At 44.4% G+C, this 24,701-nt stretch overlaps 1 protein-coding gene across 4 annotated transcripts in view; it reads left to right on the top strand.

Moving 5' to 3' along the window:
* The first annotated feature begins 17 nt into the window (after nucleotides 1-17).
* Nucleotides 18-24,701, top strand: part of TC2N (tandem C2 domains, nuclear) — a 47,943-nt gene continuing 23,259 nt past the window's right edge. For 3 of the 4 annotated variants that reach the window (XM_080396729.1, XM_080396728.1, XM_080396726.1), the window contains exon 1: nucleotides 18-13,188. The gene's annotated coding sequence lies outside the window, so the exon portion shown is untranslated. Of the gene's footprint in view, nucleotides 13,189-13,553; nucleotides 22,473-24,701 lie in introns of those variants that run through there. The other variant, XM_080396727.1, reaches the window with a different exon arrangement.

Below are 24,701 nucleotides of genomic sequence, written 5' to 3'. Positions count from 1 at the left end.
GTTTCCATGAATGATTCCTCACTCCTGTTCTCCAAAGGCCAACCCAGGCACTTGACTGTACCTACTGTTAAAACATCAAGCTACACCCCAGCCTTTGCAGCGTCACAGCTCATGCATCATTTGTAGAAATTGTTCCTCTCTGTAACCTATAAGGAATTATGTTGCCTTCCCTGAGCTTCTGCAGTGTTCAAAGTAATGCATGTGCATGTGGTTTTCAGGACCTTACTCTGGAGGTTGTTCATCAGCAACTTGCTGCAAATGTTCAGTAATCAACACGTGAAATCATAGCTACAAAGGTTAGTCTTGACAAAATCCTCAAAACATAGTGTTTCCTGGCTGCCTACACACAATGCAAACACAAGTCAGAAGTCCAGCACCAGAGTTCTCCAGTATTCATTAGAAATTGCTGGCTTTAAGGAACATTTCTGTCAGTAAATTCATTTTGTAGATTATATGAAATGCAAACAAGGAGGCAGAAGGCCTGCCAAGATTGAGTAGACTTGTTATTCAAATAAGTATCCCCAAAACAACCTGAACCTGGTTCTTCATTTAAAAATAGTCCTTTGGACCCTGACATCTGATGCCGTTCAGGTAGGGGAGGGGGACAGAGAAAGTGCCTGCTTCCAAAACAATAGCAGCTGCTCCACAGAGATCCAGAGCTCCCACAGGGATCAGAAATGCCTGTCAGCCCAAGCCTGTGTCCCAGGTCAGTGAGGAAGGTGCAAAACTCATAGAGACATTTTCTCAGCTGAAGGAGAGACATCTTCATTGACTTCTTTATGATGTCAAGTGGAGATTTACTTCATAGTATGTATAAAATTTCTCATTGTGTTTATGCATCTATGGAGAATTTAAAGTGATAGGACCAAGCTGTGGCCTACTACATGCATACTACCTGTAGCAAGCTCTAACATATCTCTGCTGTTCCCCAGGGTTGTGCTCACCCAGAATTACCCAGTCTGACTTGGTGTGAGTTACAACGGTATAAGTGACAGTTTTCCCATAGATGAAAAGAGATAATTATTAAGGGATAAAATTACAATTGAACCAGAAATTTAATAAAAAAGAGCTTGCTCATCAGTTCACCTTCAGTGCTCTGGTTATTATGTAATTTCTATGGAAAAAAAAAATCAACCACAAATCCAAAATATTAAAAAAGAGATTATATCCTTAGAAAGATAAGTGCCCATAAATAGCTCTGGAATGAAGACAGCCCACACACCTGGAAAAGGAAGAATTCACTCCTTGACCTCCAACATCCCTGTCTCCCACCAGCAGGATTAAGCATGGTTGATCCTTACGAGGATACAGACACAACAGCTTGCTGATGGATGGGCCAAAGAAGAAACAGACATGGCCAGAGGCAAGGGAAGGACATAAGAAGATAATGTAGAAGTACTAAGGAACACTCTCAGTGTGCAGGATCTCCAAGACAAGTCTCCCTCTTGCTGCACAAAGCATTTTAGCTTTGCTTGGGCCTTTGAAAGACAGAAAAGTGCTAACAGCCACTTGAATAAAAACAGGAGGGCAGCATTCATGTGTTTGAATGCAGCAACAGCTTCAAAAAAAATCACGCTGCCCTGGCCAACGTGACATCTAATGAGATGCGCTGGACACCAGAAGCCTGTAAGTACAGTTTAAGTTACAGCACTTATGGCACCACCTTATACCAACAGTTTCTCCTGCAACCAGTACAGGTGCAGGGAGGAGGGCTCACTGCCCAGCTCGACAGATGCTCCACAGAACTTCTGCTTCTGATTAAACAGTCATTTTGCTAACTCTTACTTGCAGGCTGTCCAGACTAAGAAACTCATTATATTTTGTAATCTCCATTCTTTTTTGGAACAGGAATACTGTAATTTAAAATTGATGGTTTCAATGTCCCTCATCCTGCTCCTTTAACCTATAACAGTTACTTCATTTGTAGCAGAAAATGAGCTTTTAATTCAGGTACTGTTTTACAACTTGTGAACAATTTACACTGAATGCACCAGTAGAGTCTATTTTAAAGCTTTTTTAAAATAAAAAATGTATTGCTAACAAAAATTATAATTTAATTCTAGTTTATTTTGATCATTGCCTGGTTTAGTGATGATTATATAGGATCATTCCAAGCATTCATGCCAGAATCATGTAACCCCTTTGCAAAACATGTTGAATGAGCATCAGTGATACTAGTATATCTATTGGTCATAAACACCAGTAATATATATACAGTAGCAGAGAAAACTTGAAAGTAAAATACAATTAATTCTCAAGAGGCTCATTTTCTTTCACAGTTTTTATGTTGTAAACTCACTCATACTCGGAGGTATATGTGTGTATTTTACCTTCATTTCCTGCTGGGTTTATGCATGACAAGCCTTAAACTAACATTATCTGTATCAAGAGCCTGACATATCTGAGGCATTTCTTTCCCTTGCAGCTTCACTGAAGGTTGGAGCAGGTCATTACTTCTTGTCTGGCTGAGCCCCACATCAGCCCCCACAGTGCTGTGCTTGTACTGGTAGCTAGAAGGGTGGTGATAACACACCAGAGTTTTGGCCACTGCTGAGCAGTGCTTGCACGGCATCAAGGCCATCTCCCCCACCTTCCCCCCCCCTCACCAGTAGGCTGGGGGTGGGCGAGATCTTGGGAGTGGACACAGCCAGGACAGCTGACCCAAAGGGACCAGTGGGATATTCCATACCATATGACGTCTGATCAGCTATAAATGCTAAGAGAAAGGAGGAGGGAAGGTGGTGGTGGTGGGCATTCATTATTTACAACAGTTGTTTTCCCGAGCAACTGTTCCATGTACTGAAGCCCTGCTTCCCAGGCAGTGAACATCACCTGCTCGTGGGAAGTAGAGAGTAACATCTTTTGGTTTTCTTCAGTTTAGCGTACATGACTTTTGTTATTGCTTCATTAAACCACCTTTATCTTGACCCACAAGTGTTTGGTTTTTCCACCTTATTTTCTCCCCCCACCCCCATTCTGCTGAGAAGGGTAGTAATAACAGCGGTTTGGTGGGCACCTGCCTTGCAGCTAAGGTCAACCCACCACATTCTGATGGCAGGGATGGCTCCCTTGGCTGGTTCCCCCAAGCACCAGCCGTGCTTTACCCAGCATGTGTTTGGAGGGTATATGAGAGGGTGAGCCTTGGAAGCATTCCTGAAGGGTCCCAGGAGAAGAGCTCTCCTCCCAGCCTGATGCAGTGCCACTCTCCTCTCCCAGCTGACCTGAGTCTTGGAGGCACAATGTGAACCAGTGAAGGCAGGGGTTTGTACAGTGAACGTGAGGCTCTTTGCAGAATTTGGCTTAGCTCTGCAGAATAAACTTGTCTCCTTAACAAGTAGTGTTAATATAAGATAACTTAGACTGAACTGGTTTCCTCGTACATAAATCATTAACTAGTAGCTAGTTCTCACTCCCACCTCCACTACATAGCTTGTGACTTTTTAGTACAAGAAAGGCTTTTCCACCCACACCACACTCAATGAGCCATGCCTAATGGGGTTTGGCTATTTGTTGGTTGAGTTTGTGTTTTGCAGGTGGAATGTTCTTATTTCAGCAAATTGCAAGGGCAGTCAAGCCTGGTTCTGGTGTGTTTTGTGGGAAGTGAATGAACTTACGTCACACAGTTGCTCTCTTGCATTCTCATCACTCAGCTCACTGCAGAAGTGAGGTAGGTAATACACCATTCACTGGGCTTGTGATGATTTACAAGCCACTCAGAAAGCCGATAAAGATCTTTATAGCTGTTTTGAACTCAAAGGAACTGCCACTGCTCACTTACGGTATCACAAGGACATGTCAGTTCCCTTCACTACACTGCAAACACATTAATTCTGAATCACACTCTCAAGAAAAATTACAGTGAAACAGTCACACATGCAGAGCAGAAGAGAAGCCAAGTGCAGGAATGCTGGGCTGCAAAATCTCAGGGGAAGCAAACAACTCTCTAGAACTGCTGACATAAAATGAGAAAGTAGGTCTGTGACCCATGATCAAAGACTTCTGGCTCTTCAGTCCCCACCGGGGTGCCTTGGTAGAAGTGGCTTGAGCAGTGAAGCCACCGAACAGCTGGGCTTTCCACTCAATTTGGTGGAGAATGGACACTTCAGGAAACAAAGTTGCTCAGATTTAGCTGTTGGCATACAGCTCAAGCGGCCTAATCTGAGGTTTCCAGACCTGAGCCACTGCATGCTTGTTCCTCTAGCTGCTTATGATCTCCTTTTCATGTTCTTATTGCACATGCTGTCGTGTTTGTCTTAGATGCTGCTGCACATGGGACTGAATAGTGTGACCTCCTCCTCCTTTACTGCTCTTTTCCCAGTGCAAGACAATCTGCTCTGCCAGTATCATGCCAGCCAAGGGTGTCTCCATTGAGCAAAAAGCTCTGTGGATAAGGCAATGGTATCTCCAGAGCTGACTTACAAGAGTGGAGAGGAGGAGAAGGTTGTACTTTCTCTTCTGTCAGTGCTGTCCAGCCAGCTGGTAAAGGACATCGTGATCGTGCTGCTTGAGAGATGGGGTTTGGCTGGGCTGTAAAATGATATCCTGCCAGGGATTTAACCTCCTGCTGCACTTCCTTAAGGGTGAGCTATGAAACATTTCCTTGAGAAGTCCCATGGGCTGTACTCTGTGTACCACAACTCCTGCTTTCTCCTCCCCTCTGTTTTTGGTGGAACTAGTTGCTCCTGGAGCCTGCAGGTGCTGCTGAGTGCTGTTAAACTGTCCTCTGTGTCAGCCTGCACATAGCCACATTGGTGATGGAAAAAATGAGCCCTATGTGGTTTTTCCAGGAAGCCAGATGGCAGCTCCCCATCTCATACAGGTGAACATTTTCTCACACCAGTAACTCATTAGGACAGCATGTGTGAACTCAGCTCTTTCACATCAATGCAAGGGTTCATAGACTGTGCCACTGTTCGTAAGGACTGCCCTGAATGGCAGCTGATTGCTGATCTTTAATGACATTTCCATTTTTCTTTTTCTAGCCTGTTTTCTTTCTCCTTCCCTGGGCTCTTTCAAGTTCAGCCACCACACCATTACAGAATGATCACCATGGCCCACTAAAATCCAGTACTGAAACAGCCTCCGTCTGCCTGCTAGTGAAAATCCTTATCAGTCATGGGATCACCACATCAGTTTAAGCAAGGGAGCAGCCAGAGCATTGGCTGAGAAATGTTCTGTTAGGTTTTCTAAGATGCTGAAGAACTAGTTCAATAAATCCCGGCTTGCTTGAATGAGTGCACCTTCCATCTCCCACCACATTTTTCATTATGTCACTTGGATACAAATGCACGTGGTTTTAATGCGAAGTTAATCCCCGAGCTGCAATGAAATGATTAACCCTTCACCCTTGAATTCCTTGCTACCATATGATCTAGTTCTTATGGAGCTAAGAGTCAAAGCAATAGTGACAGCTAAAAATACTTGAAGCAAATGGATATTTGCTCACCATAGAAGGCCAGCCTTACTCATACATATATAAAATTTTTGGCTTGGGGAGCACAGGCAAATGACATAACAAAGCTGCTGTGTCCTAAAACCAAATATTTGTACCTACAGTTATTACTGCTGACTCAGGTTTCTTGAAAATAATCTGTCAAGAGAACACTGTCGAGAATAAATATGCTGCAGTTTGCAGCTGTTAAACTTTCTGTTAAAACACAGGTTTGTGACACCTGCGCCATTCAGCTCGGGTGTTCAATCAAGTCATACCAAGATGGTAACCCACGTCAGTCTGTTCCACAGAGCCGTCTGTGAAGTACGTTTTCTCCATGAGTTAAATATGCAGAATCTTCTGCTTTGCGGTGAGAGTACACCCTTATTCCTGCCCTAAAATCCCTCGTGATATTGGCAAGGGTTGTGACCACAGCACTTTTACTTCCCGGTGATGCTGGGTGTGCTGGGTGCGCCGGCAAGGAGCAGGCAACATCGTGAGCAGCCCTGCAAAGCCAAGGAGGGCGGGCAGCGGGCTGGCTTTGCCTTACGCCGTGTACCTTCAGAGTGCTGTATGTTGGCATGTTTGCCAGGGAACAGGGCCAAACAGCCTGCAGCTGGATTAAAGCATTAAAATTAGGGTAGAGTGGGCTGGTAACCTCTGTTTCTAGTTATGGTATTTCTTCAATGGTTTTAAATACCAAGCCAGACTGTCCTGGTTTTGCCTCTTTGCCTTTCCCTGAGGGATGTGCCCAAAGCCCCAGCTAGAAGGTCACTGTGTGCTCTTGTTTTGAACTGAGAAATTTTAGGTGGAAGAACAGCATTCCAGCTTCTGTGGGCGAACGGTTACTGGACTCCATGGATGTTCTTCCTGGGTCCCTCATTTCCACAGGGCCAGCAGGCTTTAAAGTGTTGTGATTTCTGGGATGGCTTTTTGCCTTTGCCCTCTTTAAGCAAGGTAATGAAGTTTGCTTTCACCTGAAAATAGAAGAAAAAGAAGAAGAAGAAAAGAAAAAAACCTATTTTACAGCTGGAAACAATAAATTATTTTTGTGCTTCACAAGCTTGGCCTATTTCTTGACTCAGCCCCTCTCAGGAAGGACCTTCTGTGCCCTTGTCCTGTGTGCAGGTGACACCTGGCTGGCCCCTGTGTCCCAGGGAGAGGAACATCTGTTCAACCTTGGGTAGGCCGGTGTCTTTTCTGGGAGACGGGCCAGCTCCGAGGCCCTGAGCAGACCCCAGGGAGATGATGGTGTGAAAACACAGGGCAGGGCAGCAGCACCTGGCCTCAGGGTCCCAAAAAAGGGAGGGAAGGAAAGGGGCCAGGCAGGCATTTGGACATCTCCTGTCTCTGGGTCGGCTGCCTGCTCTGCCTTTGGCTCGGACAGGCAGGTACCCAGGCCCTGAGGGGACTTAGAAGACCTGGATTGCTGCCTCTCATTACCTCTTCCATGTTGAAAGAGGCATTTCTGGGCAATGTCACAGGCAAGTGGGACTGGAACAGTGTTTGTGGAGACACCCCAGAGGCACCCCAGGAGGTGGCACCATCGCAGCCCAGTGGGAGAGCACCTCCCCAGGGAGACGGAGAGATGGGGCTTCACAAATAGCCCGGGGAGCATCCCCCAAGTATTGGGAAAGGGCTGCTCCTAAGAGGTTTTCACTGGACCAAGTAAGAGAGGGGAGAGAGGGATCAACTGTAGGAGTGATGGTCTCCAGCTCCTCAAAGTCCTGGTGTCCCACCGGTCCCCAGCCCATCTCCAGATCCACGGAGGTGCCTGATGCCAGGGGCTGGGGCTGCCTGGCTGCCCTGCTCCCCAGCTGGGAGTGCGTGGGGTAGCCTGGCTTCCCCCTCAGCATCCCCAGCTACCAAGGCTCCTGCCAATTCCCTCCTTGCTCCCTTCACAGAGCAGAGGCGTAGTGAAAATACAGACGTGACTGCCTGCATTTGGACCTCTCTTCCCAGCCCATTTCTAACTGCAGTGCTTAAACCCCACAGATTTTCACTGCTAGAGGGTCACAGCTATCATTCCTTGATGTGCTTTTGAATCAGATGAGCTAAAATAGTTCTGTGAGATCTATTATGTCTCTGGCTTGTAACATACAACAATTTCTTACTAGGTTACACTAATATTTCGTAATTCATTCTTAATATTATTCTTTAATAAAGCTCTGCGCAAACAATCTACCCCACAAGAGGAACTTCTGCCAGATCCCAGATGTCAAACACATTTGCTTCAAATACAGGAGTTCGTGACCTTTATGTTTGTTAATGTGACGCCATGGAAATTATTTATAATAAATAAGCATATTTCAGTCAGGTGCTCCATGGGGCCTTTTTCAGGGATACAACAGCCTTTCCTGAAACAGGTCCTTTCTGGTTTTTTTGTTTGTTTTGGGGTGGTTCCCCTTCCCCACACCCCCGTTAACAATGAAGGTTTGGGAACAACTTGAAACCCTGTTATTGAACTGAGTCCAACTACTGCACTAAAGGTAGACAGGAACTCAAAGATATGTCAGATTTCAATCTTTCCTGAAATCAGTAACAGATAAGGTTCTTCCTTTCTCTTTTATCCTTTACCCTGAAGATGCAGTTTTCAAACAGCGGACTGTATGGATTCAAACAAACACTAAATATATTGGCTTAAAGCACTGAATCAAACAGGAAGCTTACTGGAAATATTTGGATCCAGACAACAGATTTGACATGCCAAGTGATTTTTCCATGTAGCATGCTCATTTTAAAGCTGGGGTAGCACCACGTACCCACAATCTTGCAGGTATAAAAGCTCTAGAAAATATCTGAAGGTGTCAATATGTTGGTAACATTTAATATTATTATCTTTTTTTCAGCGGGTGTGATAAAGTCCTCCCAAACCTGTGCTGGGATTAAGAGGAGCTGGCTCTTAATGAAGCCAGGCAAGAAAAGGATGCAACTGTAAAAAACTAGAAGGAGCATTCCTTGGCTCTGTTTCATCCTTCTGTCAAATGTACATGAAGGTTTATAATGCCTCCTGAGTTTACTGGATTCATCATCTTGGACACCTAGACAGGAGCACAGCAAAAAATGCATCCTGAGGAGGAAACTGAACCATTTACTCCTGCATAAATATACACCCAGAGTCACTCATGTTTGTCACTCCAGGCTGAAGCTGATGGCTGAAAACTCTAGTCCAGGCCCAGCACAGCTCCCCTGTGCCTCAGTGGTTATCCACCCAGGAGCCTCACCTTGCCTTGGGCTAGGCTGGGGCTGGCAGCCTTTTACGAGTGTGAAGACTGCTGTGTAGCTCAGAATCAGTTGCTGCAGCCCACAGACATGGGACTGGCTGTGGAGAGACAAGACCAAAGTGTTCTGGTGCACAAAGGATAAGCCCTCCTGGGATTTATTATCAGAATGTATTAATGATGTGTGTGTGTACAAAGAAAATCTCCCTCAAAGCATAGGGCAAGCCAGCAAATCTCTTTTCAAATTCACAGTATATCAAATCTGAATGCGATAAAGAGGGGGTCTACTTTGGACAACAAGGTATTGCCATGCAATCAATTGCTCCTCTAGGCATCCTAGCAACATTTTCAAAAGATGTTGGACATTGTGCAATAAAGCTGTTCTGCAGCACTGTGGGAGGAGGCAACTGGCCACAGTCTCAGATGGTGGACAGAATTACAACGGGTTATGTCAGGAAAGCATGACGTTAAACGTGCATTTGAAAAGGGGAGAAAACAAAAAATAATAGGCACAGACTGAATTATAGCAGCTTTCCATAATGAAGTGTGTGGACCCCACCCAGCATCTGTGGCAGAGGAGGGAAGGTGTCTGCTAAACCCAGAGGTTATGTTGGGAATGGAAAAAGCCAGGCTCCAGCTGAGAGTAGGACAGGGAGGATGGTTTCATGTTTCTCCCAGCAAAACCTCAAGGGATAAAGATTACTGCTGCAAAAACTTTAATGGTAGTAAAAGCCTCTGGCTGCAGAAGTTGTTTATAACGAAGGTGTATTAACCACTTAGAGACTTCAGCTGAAAAGGACTCCATGATTTCACTGAAATTTAAGTTGCAAACCCCTTTTTTTCTCTCTCAAAAGCCCCTGTATCAGAAAACTTAATTTAGTGGCTACACATGGAGTTGACTGCGAGATGTTGTATGCTGTGTGCTGGCCTTTTCCTGATAACACCCTGCTTTTAGGTCTGACAGCTGAGTTCATCACTTGGCTATTGCAGTATACGCTGGATTTTAACTCTGATCGTAAGTACTTCACGTTAGTTTCTGAACCTAAAATATTTCACAAGCAGTCATGTTAGAAGCTTGCTTGCAGAGCTGGGGAAGCTATTTGCAATCATCAACTGCTTAACTGCATTTAATCTTTTGCAGACTAGGCAAGAACTACTAAGCAACGATGTTTTCACTTTTTTGCTTGAAAGATTTCAGTGTGCTCTGCGCAAACATGATTCAGCTTCTGAACTGCTTATTTTTAACATGGAAGTTGGCATGATTCACTAAGTGTGCACAAGTGGTGGGATCAGGTTTCTGATGCAAAGGATCCCGAGGGAGAATGAAGGCTTGATTTATGCAAAGTTGCAGCCTCCATCAGCATTCTGGCTTAGAACCTTGTTCGCTGGAGTATTTGCACAAAGTGAAGGAAAAGAGACTTCATCGGTTTGAAAGCTTTTGCAGATATAAAGAATTACTTAAGAACATTTGTGTCTGTATTTATACATGGAGTTTTCATTGTTTCAGCTCTGCTTCCTAAAGGTTTGATAATATGTGTTCCTGCTTGTAGCTATTTCTATGGTCTTTTCTGGCTACTCCTCTTTCACTCAGAAAAACACTGGGAAGTTAGTTGTAATCCAATAGCACAAACAGCCTCAGCAATAAGTGAAAAAGTGCGCGGTGCAGAGGTTCAAAACAGATGAGACAGGCCTCGCTGGGGGATATGAGAGGTGAAGCATAGCCCAGACTAATAAATTCTGCTCTCTTGGCTCTGCATGGGTCTGCTCAAGTGTCTCAGCCCAGCATTTCTGGAGCTGAGAGCGCTGCGGTTTGGCACAGCCAGCCAAAACCAGCCCAGTTTACTCGCTTGGTCTTAGTATGGGGGGTGCCCGGGGTGGGGGCAGCACGGGGAGGCAAGGGCAGCTGCAAAACACCAGGAACCGGTGAGGATGAGGGGCTGCAATGAGTCTGGGATGGACATGGAGGAGAGAGGGGCCAAGAGCAGGCGTCAGTGAGGCATGGGAACAGCACCAGGTTTCTCAAGCAAGGTTTAGTAACAGAAAAATTAGTAAGTGGTAGAGCAGAGCATGGGGCACTATGCTGCCAGGAAGCTGGCAGAGAAGGAAGATTGTATTTGCAGCTGACAGAGGGTCTAGGGAGCAAAGGACAGAGGCAAACTGGTTTTACTGCTGATCTTCAGACTAGATTTGTTTGGGACAAAAGTCTTCTGAGGGAGGGGGGAGGTTTGTTTCCGACTAAAAAAATCACAGCACAGTAATGTTCTCCCCCCTCCATACAAAATCAGGTCAGCCACATCCCTTACCATGTGCAGCTGAATTTTGTGTTTATTGAAACAAAATTCCCGATTTTCTAGCAGCTGGAAGCAGAATGGAAGGTGTGTCCCAAACCATCGAAAGAGACCTGGGGATGAGAAGAGGGCCCCTCAAATTACAGAGGACAGCCTTGCCTTGAGAAAGAAGGAAGGTAGCCTTGCAAACTGGTTTTTTTTTTCCTTTAACTGCCTTGTCAAAATTACCATTTGTAATGTCCTTTCCTTCATTGGAGAGGTAATCTACAGTCCCAAAGGCTAGCTACTGCCGCACTGCTGACTCCAGCGGCTGGAGAGCTGCTCAGGCAGACCTGGAATTCGTTGAAGAGCTTTAAAATCCCTTGAGCATGAAAATGCTGACATAACTTCATAGCAGCAAGCTGCATACAGGGACCTTAGCAGCAGCTGAACAATGCACTTCTGTGAACAGTGGAAACAAAGCTGTTCAATCACAGAAATTAATTCAGTGAGATGCCTTGAAATGCACACTTAATGCGCACCTCAGGAGGACTCAGGTAATTTTGGAAGCATACCAGGTTATGGGTATTTCCTTAAAATAGTGACCCACACATAATTTCATGATCTCTCTTAAGACGAACCAGAGCCGCTCCGCTATACGATACCCCAGAACTGCGACTGCCTGTGCAGAGATAACAGAGATGCTTTGTTAGCTCAAATACTACGTGTCTGTGCTTTTGGCAAAGGGTCTCCCCTTACAGTGGCTCTGGAACTCAGAGTAGCTGTGCTACACTGCATGATGACAGGCATGAATTTCTTAGTTAACACCAGGTCCATGGTGCTATGAAATTTGAAATAAACTGTATCATCACAGAAAAACTATAGTTTCAGTGGATGGGGAATCCACCAAAGGCTGCAGTTCAAGAGCTATTGGGGCAACTGTGTGAAACTTCACTGACTGGAAATTTTAACACTTTTAGAGTGTAACAGCATTTCCTCGAGGAAATACCCCCTTTTTCCTGTTAATGCAGCCCCGCTTCTTGCTCATATTTCCCTCCTGGGGTACTTTAGCCCTTCTGGTTCTTTATCAGAAACTGAAATTGAGGGGACAAGAGAGAGAGGAGACCGCAAAACTTTTCACAAAACTTTTGCTTCCTGCAAGAAAATTTCTGAACCGATCCACCACCGTGCAGACCCGTAAGCGATCTGTGTGTGATCCTGCAGGCTGTGTGCTCTGTGCCTCTCCCGTGCCTATGTGACACCTAACTTGAAAGGGATCCATATTCCAGCTGGACACGGCATTTACTAAGAACGTTGTAAAAAGATAAAAATTCGCTTTTCCTCTCTAAAGTATAGGCCTGGTTATGCTTCTAGCCAAGCCAGGGGTGGCTTTGGTCCTGCCTTTGCCAGTGTAACGGTCCAGCGAGCAACAAGGAAAAGCTACCGGCGGCTGTTTGGAGAGAAGCCTGCCCCCGTGAGCGGCTCGGGTGAGGCGGTGAGGCCCGAGGCCGCGGGGAACTCCCCCCGGCGCCGGGCCGGTGAGTTAGCGCTGCGGGCGCGCACCTGGCGGGCGCGGGAAGGGCCGGCGGCGGCCGGCAGGCGCCGGGCGGGAGGGGAGGAGAGGCCTGGGCGGGAGAGGCACCGAGCGGCAGCGCCGGAGCGGGGCAGTCCCGCCGGAGCCGCGGGCAGCAGACGGCAGCCGCGGGCGGGCTGAGGGGCGGCGGGGCGCTCCGGCAGGTACCGCGCCGGGGGAGCTGGGCTGGGCTGGGCCGGGGCGGGCGGCAGCGGGGGGCCCGGGCCGGAGCCCCAGCCCGGGGCGGCCCTGAGCGGGGCGCGGGCAGCGCGGGGCGGCAGGTGCGGGCGGCGGGGCCGGGCGCCGCGCCGGGGGAGCAGCCCGAGGTCCCGCGGTGGCGGCCGCCGCTGGAGCCCGGCACACGGCACCGAGGCGGCGCGCGTGTCCCCTGCGGGCGGGCGCTGGAAGCGGTGCCTTGCCGCCTTGCCGGGCCCTCGGCGGAGGGGAACGGTGGGCTCTGCAGCGCCGGCCGGGCCCTGTGCCGACCCCGGCAGCCCCGTGACGCGTGGCGACCTCAGGGTGGCGGCACTGCAGGGCGAGGGGAGCAAAACCCGCGGGGGCGGCTGGCTCCCGGGCTGTCCTGCCGGAGTGACTCCTCCGTATGTGTCACTGATGGGACCGAATACAAGATAGCTGCCTTCTGCGCTTATACTTGGAGTATTTAAACGTGAATACACAGCGGTACTTCTGCAATTAGTAAGTTATTATTTTCTCACTGTGCATATAAGGCTCCCGAGAAACAAAAACTAACAGCCTTTTTTACAAACCCTGATGTTTCACTTGATGCATACAGATGGGTGCACTGAGTGGGGCAGCGTGGTTTTAACGCCAGAATTCTTTAAGGATGGCAGGGTATTGATGTACGTGCTTTTTCTTGGTAGGCTGAAGCCTGGCGGCCTGGCGCGGGTGGCAGAAGGTGGTGTCAGGGCAGTGTGTGACAGGGCTGTGCCACCGCCCTGCAGTGCCGGGGGGATCGCAGTGAAGGAGGACCTTGCAGTGCCAGGGGTTTGTTTGCGTATGGCGGTATGAGTTTAAATTTGACGTTGTGCTTCCAGGATTTGGCTTGGGATGATGGGCTATACTGTCTGTCAGGTGACAGACCTTGATAAATGGAGGCACGTAGGAAAATAGTAAAGATACTGAACTACTACAGAATTAAAGCTTCATGTAAATTATATCCAGGATTAAATTGTACTTAAGACAGTCTCAGACTGGTATTGCTATAAGAAAATATCCTTGTAACATCCAAATATTCTGTATGAATTAACAGCTAAAAATTATTATAGGCAAGAAATAACTAATTGGATCACCTTCTCCAGGAACACTTCAGGTAATTAGAGATACAGTTTATCCAAAACTCAGAAAGAAGGTGTGACTGTAGCTAGAGTTTCCCTTCTGTACTGGATGAAATTAGCATCAGAAAATACGTTTTGTTTACTGAAGTTTTAACCTGCTGTCTCCAAGAGTGCTGTCAAAGTAGCACGCCTGATTGTAAGCAGTTTCAAACTGTCCTGTTCAAAAGCCACAGTGTAACTCTATAATGCATACCATACGGCTGGGTTCCTGGGTGGTTCAGATCACTGATTATTAAACAGCAGTCTGAAATAAATGTAATCTTAAATTAAGCTGATCTTGTAACTTTCCTTCAGTGTGGAAATGTGCCCAATGACTCATGTGACGCATTTCCCTAGATAAGAAAACAAAGGTCGATATGGTGGCCATTCCTACAATGAACACTTCCAGTCAGTGCCGTTGTAATTGTGCAGGAAGAGAACCAGATCTCAAGGGATGTACACTGGGCCACAGCTGTCAAGAGCCTGGGCATCTAAATGATCCTGTGGGCACCCGCTCCTCAGAGCTAGATCCTTGCAGTCCTAACCCTTGGTCTCTGATCTGTGCAGGCTCAGTTTTTTCCTGGTAGTATTCGCTGAATGCATTGAGGTCTCATGCTTGATATGCCTTTAGTTTTGACAGTGTTGATTAGTTAGGTGCCCAAGCTGTCCAGGGATCCAGAAGAAAGGTGTTCTTGACAAGTTGCTCTTGGAGAGCCCAAGTGTCTTTGAATTACATATAGATGACCAAGACCACTTAAAAAACATGCAGGGGAATATATTTCCATGCTTTTTTTTCTTCTCTCCTTATTCTTTCTAGGCTTTGTCTAGAGCTGTTACCCTGATGTGAAGAGCCAAGTTCTGAATTTGTCTTTCATTTCTCAGGAGAGTGCTAGAGCCATAAACTTGTGTGTTGTTCTGGGCTGGTGGTCTCTGACTCCTTACTTATGAAACCGTTTTGCCTTGCTTTCAATACAGAAATATTCATTAGGTGAGCTGTGATCCTACAGCTCAGTAGCTATGGCATGAATCCAGGAGTGGAGAGGTTTGATTTCTGGTCCTTTTTCCAGCTGTATGTTAAATATTAAAATATATATTTACAGAATACATATGTTTAAGTAATATTACATTTCAAGAAAAATGTATTTATTATTGAAGTTCCCCTTGATTCTTGCAAATACTTACAAAAATCACACCTACTGAAAACACTGCACCCAAAGGGTATGTTGGACTCTACAGAAGTCCCATCAATTCCACTGCCCTTCCCTGCACTTGATTTAGGTGATGGATCCCTAGGTGATTAAGTCCTCTTTCTCCTTATGCTATGGAAAGAAGGAATGTGGGCAGGATTGTTCAGTCAGTCATGCGTGTGTAGGCTGTTAATTTACAGTGTTAGAGAAAAAGTTCAAGACTCTGGCTTCTTTGTCTTTGCTGTAATCGTTAAGCTCAGTCTTCTTACTTGTTTGTTCTGACACTTGTGTTTTTGTATCAGCTGGTTGGCTTTTCCCTCAGCCTCTGTTCATCATACTTGTAGGTGTTTTAGTTTCAGATGCATGTTACTCTGAATGCACTCTCCAGGGTTGTGGCTTGGCTGTGAAAAGGGCAGTCCTGCTCTGGCCCCTGTTTTCCTCACTGTGCATTCTGACCCCACCTTGTGCAGCCAACCGCAGGGGGAGTTGAAAACCTACTTTTTTAAAAAAAAAATAAAATGTTATCTTGGTGGTTTAGTTTTGCATCATCTAATCAGTGAGCTGGGCCAACTCATCATGCAGCTGCATGTTTACTAGATCCACAGGAATGGTTGTAGGCAAGAGGGAACCGAGCAGCCCCTCTGGTAGCAGCCAGACCTTTAGGCAATTTCAGTTCAGGCAGACGCAGCCCCCATATGTGGTGGGCAGAGCCAGAGGACCTGCCTTAGAACGGCAGCCTCTGCTAGGAAGCCAGGCTTTGGCTAGCTTTGGCTTATACCAGAAGTACCCTTTGACTTTGGTGGAAACATTTAGTGAACTTGTTTGCTTGATTGAAATGCTATTTACTTAATTTAGTGAATCTTGCATGATGCATATCCTGACCTATTGCTCCCCTCTTCGGACTTTTGTTTAATTTTATAAAAGAACAACTTTGTTTACACTGAATTGGTGTCTCCCAAGATACCTTAAATCTGGTAAATATTCTCTAAGTAGGGCAACACCCAATCTCTGTCAGCAGAGAACCTAAGATCTCATCTCCTTAAAGTGAAAGGCAAAGCGGGCTTTGACTTTTAAGTAGGACAGCATGAGTCTGGGTTAACGCATGTTGTCATTCTGATTAGTAATGCTATTCAGGCTTCACCAGAAAGATTGCTTATGCAGAGAAAAATTGTGTTGATAGTCTTCTGCAGCCAGGATGAATCTTCAGACCTAAAATGAGGAGTCTCATGTGGGAAGAGGTTCAAATCCTGGGTTTGATTTGAGCTCGTTTGTGTTGCATCATATCTCTTACTCATGTTAATACATCAAACTGTGCAGAATTAGTGAGGACACTTCTCTTAAGCTTAGTATGAGTATTTGTTTGCCTGTCATCACCACTGAAGTTGACATGAATTCAGTGCCAAAAAAGAATTATGTCAGCAATCCGATGCTTATCTTTCCTGTAAATTTTACCCTGGTGATTTTGTTACGAAGCTTTGTTTTCCAGTGATTTAATAGCCACACTTAAACTGGGGAGAACAGATACTAGGTCCCAAATGAAGGCCCTTGGTGTCTGGGAGATTCATGTGTTCATTGCAATGAGCTTTGGGTCTGGCCTGAAACTCAAGTTCTGGAGTTGCTGCTTTGGCAATTAAACCAACTTTGAAGTCCAAAAAAGCAGTCTACAAGGACCGTGACCCAGTGGCCTCAAAACCTATTGGGCACTTAAGTCAATTTGGCACCTATGCTTTGGAGCCTGGAACCTGGATGTGGACTCGTACTGTGTGCTCCAGCCTGGGCAGATGGGCAGCAGGCTTGGCAGGAGCTGGAGGGGGCAGATAAAGAAAGGCTAAGGCGGGGTTCTCTTTACAAAATTCAGGCATCCAGTCCACTGTGTGTGTATCTGTTCGGTGAGAAAAGCGCCTGCCATACAGGGAGGAGGGTTAGGCTGAGGTTTAAAATAGCTTGAGCTAGCAGTGCTTCCGTGGTTAGCGGTGAAATGATCCAAAAACACGCTGTGTTTCCTGTTTCTGAGATGCATGAAATGTTGTTTAGTACTGATCTTCTAGGTAACAACAAAACATTCTGATGACCAGTTTCATTTCACAGTAGAGGAAAATTCAAAACCTTTCAGGTCTGAGTTGGGGTTTTGGTGGTTTTGTTTTTCCGATTTCCTTTTGCGAAATGGGATTGTTGGCCTCTGGGTTGGGAACTCTCTGTCAGTCTCCTGTTCAGGTTCTCTGTCTGCTCAGCAGTGACCGGAGTAGCTAAAAAGTTTCCTCCATGAAACCTTGATTAAATACAGACCATCTCCCTGAATCATCCTGTCTTTTGTTCAGTTCAGTGGTATGTGTATTTCCAGATCTAGTTTCACCAATGTGTGAAGTCATGGGTCAGAAACCTCTTGTGAAGAGTGTTGATTTAAAATCCACAAGATTAAAAAAAAAAACATACATTGATGGTGTAGCTATTGTTCCCTTTGTTGTTAAGCAAACCTTTCCTGAGGGAAAAAAGGGAATGGCAAGTTCATGCTGCCAACTTCTGCTCTCAGGGCTGCTGTCCTCCCAGAAGGGAGCGGAGCTGCACCACCACGCCCCATAGCTGTAGCAGCATTTGGCCAACAACAATTGGGATGTTAGATGCTCCCATAAAATTGAGACAGTTCTGATTTCTTCTGGGTTTTCCCAAAGTCAATGCAAAATTCTTTTGAAATATCTCTTTTGTGCAGTGCCTTGTTACCACTCATTTGCCTGAGCTGCCAGCTACTCCAGCCAGTACAGCTCTCTGAGAGGCACTGCACAGGCTGTTGAAAGTGGTTGTGGGCCTCTGGTCTGGGAGGATTCAAAGCAAAAAAAGAGTAGCTGTACTTTATAAGGATGGGCTCCTCCTGGGCTTTTAAAGTGTGTTTAGGCAGCTTCCTGAGCTCAGTGTCTGTGCCCTGCAAAGCTGTACTCCCAGTCTGTTTTGGATTTGAATTAATTAAGATCAGTTCCCATTTCCTGTTCTCGAGTCACTTATTTAATCTTTTTTCATATATGAGATGTACTGCAGTCACCTATTCCCTTTCTTAATCTCAGCCACAGTCTTTTTTATACAACTTGCATCCTTCCTCTCAGCACAATGCTGTAACTGGTTATAGAGTGACAGTGCGGAGCAGAGCTGCTGAACAGGGAATCCTCATCCTGTAGAAACTTCATAATCTGAAGCTTTTTGTTTTCATCATGAAACAGGATAATTATTATACGTAAAATAACTATTAAATAGTTAATGTAAAATAGCTAATAAAAAACTGCTTAACCTAAACCAAGGCAGTAGGGGTGTGGGGGTATATGTGTGTGTATATACATACATACATATATATATATATATATATATATATGTAAAGAAATATTCCATCCTGAGTCTTGTAGGTATTCAGGGTTTCCTTAAAATGGTTTAATGGTAATGAAATTGTATTTTTCCATGCAAAACTGTTTGGGTTTTCTTCTTATTTCATACATACAGGAGGAGCTATTTTTTGTTAGCTGTCTGGATATTATATCTGTATCCATGTGTTTTTTCTGTATGGCTCTGTGGTCATGGCAGAGGCTCAGGAGTCCTGGATGCCATTCAGCGCTCTCTTTCAGTATTGCATTGAGATGGTTTCCAAGGGCCATCTTTTCAAAGGTAGACACGTTTAGCCATGTTAGGGAACTCCACTGCACAGGCAGATGCTCTTGCCTAAAATACCTTCTTCTTGGCTGTCCTGTTGAAAAACGCATCCAGATGTTTCCAGTTCTTTTCGGTATCGGGGCTATGGAGGGACTGCTGACAGTTCTATTTTTGTGGCTTCCTGGCATTACTGCAGAAGGAGAAAAAATCGGATTAAAAACTGACACAGAATACATAAAGAAAGTCTGAAGTTCTAAGTTAGATTATAAAGTAACCATTGGTGATTGTCATGATTTTTTCCTAATCTGCTTAGAGCAAAAGACTTATCTTATGTTGAATTCTTTCCATGTTCTCATCAAAAGCCAAGTTCCTTTTACAGAGATTTCAGTCTTTTAAGTTTTATTTTCTGGTGTCCTGACTTCAACTCTTGCTTTGCTGTTTTCCGTCTGAGTCCAAAATCATCCGCAGTCCAACATAATGGATTTATTCTTTTGTGTTTACTGCCCCAATACATACCATATTGTACATCCTTGTCCAAGTCAGTGAATTTATCTATAGTTCACAGGAACAGTGTTGTCAGTTTAGTAATTGAATGAATTGGTTACTTGCCTAACACAGCATTAGGAAGAAACACTCTCTCCATCAACTTTTACAGCCCAGAACATACGGGATTCAGCATATTAAGATCCCAAGTTTTAAGCTTTATCATGGGATAGATTTATAATGTTCCCTTCTTAATTCAAGTATAAATCTTGCATGAGAAAAATTGGCTCAGATTTATGAAAATTGTTCTTTTGGCCCTTGTAAATGATATTATTAATCTTCTGCACACTGGGGCAGGCTTGGATTAAGTCTGCATTTAAGGGCTGCAGGTGCAAGGCTATAGTGCTGAGCCAGAGTCGGGGTGTCCCTTGGGGCTGTGTCAGGGGATGACTCTGGATCGTGTACTTGTGCCAGGGCTTGTTCCCCTTCTCCAAGGGGTGCCTTGAAAGCAGAGGCAGTTGTTCCTGTAGCACAGTCGCTCAAGCACACACACCTGCTCAGCTTTATTTTTCTTCATGGAAGTAGGCAAGAGCAATTACTTCTTTGTGACACACTGTGGTGGTCTGTGCCGGGGCTGCCTGTGCAGATGCGCTGAAGGCTATTTGGCCTCCTCCAGTCTGGAGCCCTGGGAAGAAGCAGCTGTTGAGCTGAAGGGAAACCACAGCTAGATTGCAAAAGTGCTCTTTTTGTAGGGTTCAGCTCAGGGCCTGTGTGAAGTGAGACATACATTAGATCATCTTTGTCTGGGCAGAGAAGCTGGAAGGAGAAGGGAAGATTGCAGTGGGACACGGTATGGTCTCTCACAACAGCATGTAGAAAGACACGGCTGTTCCAGGCAAAGCTTCTGCCCTGGTTCAGTTAGAGCTAGACCTCTTTGGCAGGAGAACATACAAAGCAGCTCATGGGATCACAGTGAGCTCTGCTTTTACTGCTATGACAACAGCTCAGCTAAGAGTTGACTTCCGAGTTGGTTTTCTTTGCCTCAGGAGAAGCCTGCTAAAGCTCAGTAAGTAATATTTTCTACAATTGTCACATCCCAACTGATAGCAGTGAAGTATTGAGCACTCCTGCTGATGAAAAGGGTTAACTTTACGTGCAACTGTTACCTCTAGGAGACCCCAGCAAACAGTATCTTACTTGCACGCTCAGGCAGTCACCAGAGGGACCATGGAGATGCTGTCTGTATGCTGCCATCCTCCTCCACTTGCTCAGGATATCGCCAGGAGGATGCCGAGGCAATGGTTGACCAGTAGCAGTTTGGGATCTCAATACAGTGCTGCAGGAATGAGAGCAGTCTTGCCTTTGCAAATATTAATTAATGAAATATATTCTCACCTTATGTTATCCTATGACATGGTTGAGCCTGAGGTGCATAGTTTGGTTGTGGTATCAGCCTAAATAAAACTGGTCAGAGAAGTGGGATAATATTTTGAGAAGAACTATACAAACCAGACTTGAATGGTGTGAAACCTACAGTTTTAAACTTGTCTACATGACTTGCTTTGGTCTACTTAGCTTACTGAAGAGAAATATAAGGGAAAGTTAGATCCTAATCTTTTAAGATCTGAATGAAAAAGAGATACTGCTGATAATTAACACTCTTAATATAGCAAAGACATAAAAACTGGAAATACAGTTAACATATTAAAAGTGCAGGCGATTAGCTATTGAAATATTTTCTGAAATAAAACCCAAATGTCTTCCTGCTTACATTGCTCAGCATCGTGCTGGATTAACTGGTTGAAATCCAGTGGTGTAAGTAACTGAGGAGGGTGGGACAAGGGCACATAATGGGCCTTCGGGTCTTCAAAAGTAAGATTCTGCTTTAGCAAACTGTAGGTGAAAAAGAGAATTCAGCAGGGCAGGACTGTGCCGGTTTGGACCAGTGGTCCGTTCAGTTCAGTTTCCTGTTTCTGGGATCAGTGAGAGGAACCTGTGACGCTTCCCCCAGTGGCCTGTTGTGCCATCATTTACAGCACGGGAAAGTGCTTCCTGTGCCTAGGCAGTTAGTGGTTTGTTTGCATCACGGAGCGTGACACTTTTACCAGCAACTTTTTACCATCTGTGTCTGTTGCCAGATGTAATTGTGTAACTGCTTACAATGCCGCTAGGCTCTTTGCCCCAGGAAGGCTGTGCAACAGTCCATCATAAAATTTCCATCATTTAACTAGGTTAATGATGCATAGTCTTTTTTTTTTTTCAGTTTTAAATATGTAATTACACTTTTTCTTCATTTATTTGCTGCACTGGGAGACCTTTGCCTGTCTTCATTATGTTTCTGTTGAACTGTTTTAAGATGTCTCTTCACAAGAATGCCTTTCCGATTGTGCCCTTGAAAAGCCGCCTTGTAACGTTTTCTTCTGTTGTGTTATTTCAGCATCTGCTTTGTGATCTACAGCTTTTAGGGTGAAATCCTCTTCTCTTTCCAGGCACAAAAGAAAGGAAAGCCTCACGTTTTCTTTGTTTCCTTGGAAGGCAGAAGAACTGGAATAATCTGTGTGCAAATTCCCAGAGCTTTCATGCTTTTCCCCGAGTTGCACTTGCAAGCAGAGAAGGAAGGTGTATGTACACACACACACTAGTCACTACATAAATCACTGTTGTAGGGTTCTGCTGAAACAGGCAGAGATAGGAGCCTTTTACCATGCACCTGGTGGGTGTGTGCTGGCATGACATTTTTTGTTTCCTTTTTTTTTCCTCTTCCTCCAGACAACCTACTACTACCTAGGTTTATAATGAATAGGAACAGAAACTCAGACCCACTTGAAGTGACTCTCTCTCCTGTGTGGATGTTACAAATCAGACCTGCCTACAGTCCCAAATAAATAGGGCTTTTTTTTAAAACTGCGGGCTTTATGTCTTTGGCAAGTATGTGCCCATGCATGGCGCTATGTGGGTAGGTGAGTGCATGGGCTGTCCTTGCCGCTACGGTAGCAAGGTACCTGGAGGCAAATTTCTCAAAACTATTTATTTAAGCTGTACTAGTGTTTACCGGTTTTGAGATTCAGTGGTCACAAGCCACCCCTCTTCAGATGAAGAGCTGCACTCCCAGATGCTCTCCCCCAGAAACAAAACTGCAAAACAGCTGGCTGTGGAAGTTAAACCTTTTGCAGCATCTGCACCGTCCAAAGAGAATCCTTCTGACCAGCAGCAGAAGTGGCTTTTGCTGTGCTGTGTTTTTGTTAATCATCTGGAGACCTGCAATGGTATTGTTATACTCTTTGAAGGACTTACCAGACTGGGATTAACTGCATCTCCTGGATCTGAAAGGCAGAAAGGCACAGAGGTAGCATAAATGTGGTGTTTGGCTGAGGTGTGAATTGGCAAGCTTGAGCTCACTTTCTTCACAGGGCAGATCCTCAGATACTGCAAAGTGTTGTGGCTTCACTGGGGCTACTGGAGTTGTAGACACTTAGGTCATTTGAGGATCTCTCCCAAATGTGTATTAACAACTGGTCATCTCTGATTCCGGATACTTTCTTTTATACCTCCTGCTTTGTGAGGAGTTACTGCTACTAGAAATTTTGCCATGATTGTTTCTGGAATGCAGATCTAAGAATGCATTTTATACATTTATGGCTAGCAATAAATCTCGTAACGTTTGAACCTCTGGTTTAGCCAGCTTTCCTGATTTAAGATTAGTTATTTCACCTTTGTGTCTATTGTGTAATTTAAAATGTGTTACCTGATCAATTCCTATGGAGCAGTTCTGTGATTAAATGCAGTAAAATACATAGGCAACCTACAAGCTTGTTGCAAAACATACCCTTTCATCATAAGGCAGAAAAGACCTGACAATTCTTTTCAGATTGCTTTCATCTTTTAATATTTAATATTGCAATCACCCCTTTTCTATCATGTTCTTTTTATTTAATGAGTTGTTGAAAATATTTACTTTCTTCTCCAAACTTCTCTGTCTTGTAATCCGTTCTGGAGGCATCTGGAACTGAAGTCTTTGATACTCTGTTTATCTGATTTTAGCTCATTCAAAATTTCTATCAGAGAAATCTGGAAATCATTAAGATAATTTATGCTCGCCATCTAAACCCATTAAAATAGTAGTGATTGTAATTCTCTAGGCTCTGTGTCTGTGTGGTTGGTTTTTAAACTTCGTTGTTTCCAGGATGTTCTAATAACCTTGGCTCTCCTGCCTTAAGTATGGAAGGACTGTTGCTGAGTTACATTTGATTATCTTATTTTGGCTTGATACTAGGAAGAGAGGAATGAAAAAGCTTGCTGAAATCCATGGAAAACACCAAGAAAGAGAGAAACTTTGAGACAGAGTGACAAGATCTGGGTTCAGTTCCCTCTTCTGCTGCAAGTGATTTGATTTCTCTATCTCAGTTTTTTGTCTGAAAATCAGGAATATTTTTTTTCTCCTGTCCTTTTCCCAGTCTATTATCTCCAGAACAGAGGATGTCTTTGACATATGCATCTTGCCTAACAAAAACTGATGCCAAAACTTAGAGAGAGGGTCAAGGAGTCCTGACTTCTTGTTAAGATAGATGGTATTCCTGGGAAGTCAGTACTTTTTTGGAACTTGGTGGTGCAACTAATGAATGTCTCTACAGTTCAGGTTTTTTTGATAAATTTATTCCCAGACAAATGCATGTTAGTACAATCTTCTAACAACTGTTAAATGATACTGAGAATTTTTGGGTAGCTGACACCAGCAAAATGTTCTGGTATGTGGGAGTTTAACCTTTGATAAAAATGTCAAATTCTTTCAAGATCATGAAATACTTCTTTAATCTTATACAAGATTTTTATTCATTTTCAGTTAATAAAATATGCAATAGAACCTGCTAAATTTCTCTGTGTCACACATGGTTAAGACTAAACTTTGCGTGCAGTGAAAGTTGTATAACTAACCATAGGCAACGTGGGAAATACAGATACGAGAAAATACATGAACTGGGAGGCATGCCATCTAATTTACTGCCAGGATTGCTCTTCTGAACTAAAACAAAAAACTAAATATATTTATCTCTGTGGCTTAATTAAGTGAATTGAAACTTTAAAAAGTAATTGCGACCATCCATGTTGTAATTTCATGAACAAAGCAAAGTGCTGTAAGCAGGATAAGGGAGCACTGTGTCTAGATGATCTGTCCCTCAGCAAGTGCGGTCATTTTTTTGTAATGTGGCAGTAGTGTAAGCCTAGGAATATGAACACAGATTTTGTCACTGAAACCATTAAATTTTTAAACTTAAAAAAAAACCCAAAAGAATAAACTGTTCTAGTCACTTACTCTTGGAATGTTCTTTTCAAAATACTGTATTTAAACTCAAACTGGATTGGAAATTCTAAGCTATGTGTCTATATATTTTGGCATTGGCTACCAATATTGCCTTGCCTACAACACAGTAATCTGTAAATAGTATACTCTCCTCTGTACAATAGGTAGTGATGAATTGCTTTATATTTGTTTCAGATAGAAAGAAATGTATGAATGTTTACATATTGATAAATGAGGAAAAGAAGGTAATGGTCAAAGACTATCACAGGTTACGTG

This window comes from Falco punctatus, assembly GCF_963210335.1.
Source record: "Falco punctatus genome assembly, chromosome: 7".
NCBI lineage: Eukaryota > Metazoa > Chordata > Aves > Falconiformes > Falconidae > Falco > Falco punctatus.
Note: the sequence above shows the minus strand (reverse complement) of the source record. Positions and strands in the feature narration are given on the sequence as shown.